Source organism: Phodopus roborovskii, unplaced genomic scaffold (assembly GCF_943737965.1).
Source record: "Phodopus roborovskii unplaced genomic scaffold, PHOROB, whole genome shotgun sequence".
NCBI lineage: Eukaryota > Metazoa > Chordata > Mammalia > Rodentia > Cricetidae > Phodopus > Phodopus roborovskii.
In genome coordinates, this window is record NW_026125648.1 from 443204 (window position 1) to 446014 (window position 2811).

Consider the following 2811-nt stretch of genomic DNA (forward strand, 5'->3'; position numbering starts at 1 on the left):
TTGGTCCCTCTGCGTCTAGCAGAAGCAGTCAGTGGCTCTTAGGATCAATGTGTATCTTAATTTTCAGTTCTGTTTTATAACCACTCATGAAAGGAGAAGACTTGGTTTGAATTCAAGTGGAAGGCCTTAATGTCCATTATTTGAGTTGAAATAAATAATATTATACATTTACCACTGGGTTTAGTATTCTTCCACAGATGAGTAGTGGCTGAAGGGAGGATGGAACAAATTCAGGCAGTGGTATCCTAGGTGTTTGGGTTAGATGTTACATTTGCCTTAAGTTTCCTGACATTCAACATGTTTTCTTGGTTTTGGCTTCAACTATTACCCTTTGCAATTAAAGTAGATACCTGATATCTTGGGTTTGACATTCCTTGATTCATAATTTGAAATCCTTACTTGGGGACGGGCATTGTGTGGAATTTGTTTTCTTTTGTTTTTTTTTATCTGTTTGTTTGTTTTTGCTTTTTGAGACAGAGTTACTGGAACTCATTCTGTAGACAAGGTTGGCCTTGAACTCACAGAGATTCACCTGCCTCTGCCTCCCAAGTGCTGGAACTCAGGGACCGCTTTGGGTTCTTTGTGTTCTCATGTTATATCAGCTTTATCCTTTGAACCAAAATGCTACTGTCTTCATGAGTTCAGCAGTGCACACTTGCAATCAATCTTCACAGTGAGGACCGTGGACTGTTTCCACCCCCAGAAAGAAGAGTGGGAAGGATTATAGGATTGTCACCAGAGTATGAAGCCACTTCTCTCAACCAGGTGTGGGAAATTTGGTCACAATTGCCCATGACCTTGAGGAAAGTCTAGAAATAAATACTCGAAGAAGAACTACAGAGGGTGCCCTGTCTATGCAGCTATGGAAAAATCATCCTCCATTCCCGGTACAATCTTCCACTACAGCTACATTAGGGTCACTCATTACCCTGTTTGTAGCCACTCACGCACATACAGTAAGGAAACCTAATGCATTCATTGCTTTCCTAGGGAGAACTTTGGTGGAATTGAACTTAGGTTTGTTATTTGGTCTTTATGAGGAGGGGATAGACATTGCCTAGTCCCTCTTTGGAGGAGAGATACTCCCATGACATATCATGGCATCTGATGAATGGGGGGGGGGAGGAGTGTGGGGGAGACTACAATATTGCTAAGATATTATATTCCCCATCTCTAAAGTATTAAAAGCACTTCAAAGTATTAGATACACTGGAAACCAACTGACCAATATTCTCTGAATGGCTGAAGATACTCTGTGAATTGAGGGGTACTGCTTACTTGATTATCATGGCTTGTTCAATCTGCTTTCTTATAGGAGCTAGAATCACCAGCTCAAGGGATGGCACCATCTTCCATGGGCTGGGCCCTGTCCCATTGATCACTAAATGATAAAATGCTTTACAGCTGGATCTAATGGAGGTATTTTTCAAGTGATATTCCTTCCTCTCTGATAACTCTAGTATGTGTCAAGTTGACACACAAAATCAGCCAGTCCATGCTCCCCCACTACATACATGATTAAAATATAATATATATTTAATAAAATATATCTTTAATAAAAGTTTTACTCTTCTAGATTAATCTTAATGTTAAAACATTTTTTTTTTAAATCTGGTAATAGGGAAACACACACTCCACAGTATAACAAAATGAGCTCCCCCTTTTATTTGTCAACCTGTGACTGTTTATTAACTGACCAGATTACAAAACTACCACTGACCAGATTACAAAATTACCACGGGCAACACCTGAGTTCATCCGTCTAATAAGCCTGTTTATCTGGTCTTCCCTGTTGCCCACATCGCCACCTTCCACAAAGTGAGTCCTTTTTTCTTCATCCCACCTCGTGGAGAAGACAATTTGAAGGGCCACAGGAAGTTGTTGGCTTCCTTGAAGCGTTTCCCCACTGTGTAGATCTCATGGATCAGATCCTCCATGCAGATAATGCCGTATTTACCAAGAGATCGAGCAATCAAGGAATTGTCCATCAAGGCAATTCTCTTCTTATTGATTTTGTAATAGCCACGCTTGTAGATGAGCTTGTTTACTGACTTCAGGTTGGGGTACCCCCATGCGATGTATGGTTCCACAATCCTCAGCATGTTAATCGAAGCCTTGTTGAGCTTAACAAAAGTGCCATTGAAGATCTGACGAAGACAGAGCAGCTGCAATACCTTGCAAACCTCTGGGCTTACATCATTGACACCTCGGATTCAGAAGACGAATGCCAGCTTGGGTTCTGCAAGCACATAGAAGTTTCCAGCTTTCCCTTGCCATCCTAGCCATGGGAATCTCTGTCGGGTACATCTGCCTGTATTCCTTGTGATAATGCTTTGCCTTTCAATAGATAAGCTTTCTCCAAGCCTTCCAAAGTTTCTCCAGTGCAGACTTTTTCCGAAAGCGCTTCACCTTCAACTCTGCGAAATTCCTTCGTTTTTTCTTAAGGGTTTCTGGAACAGCAGGAGCCTTCTTTTTCTTCTCTGGCACAGCCTCCATGGTTCCAGTCGGGGGGAAAAAAGCGAGAGAGTGATCCCCCCCCTTTTAAAAGAAGTAAAAAAAAAATGTATGCGAGATGTTAAATAATCTTTTGTGACTTTTGTTTTCATGAAGCATGTTTTCCAAATACGGAGGCTGTTGTATAATATTATCTTTAAGCTTCAAAACACAGTTAAGAAAAACCAGTCCTGTGAGCACAGGTGTGGGTGAGCCGGCCCCAAAAAATTGTGAGAATGAGAGAGCTGTCCCCATTACTCATCTGTCTCATGGCAGTATAGGCATAGGAGAGTTGCTCTCCTCCCCCATACCCATCAA

General features: G+C 41.6%; 1 pseudogene; it reads right to left on the reverse strand.

Annotated features, from left to right (window-relative positions):
* Positions 1-1701: 1701 nt before the first annotated feature.
* Positions 1702-2496, reverse strand: LOC127217151 (60S ribosomal protein L7-like; annotated as a pseudogene).
* Positions 2497-2811: the final 315 nt, after the last annotated feature.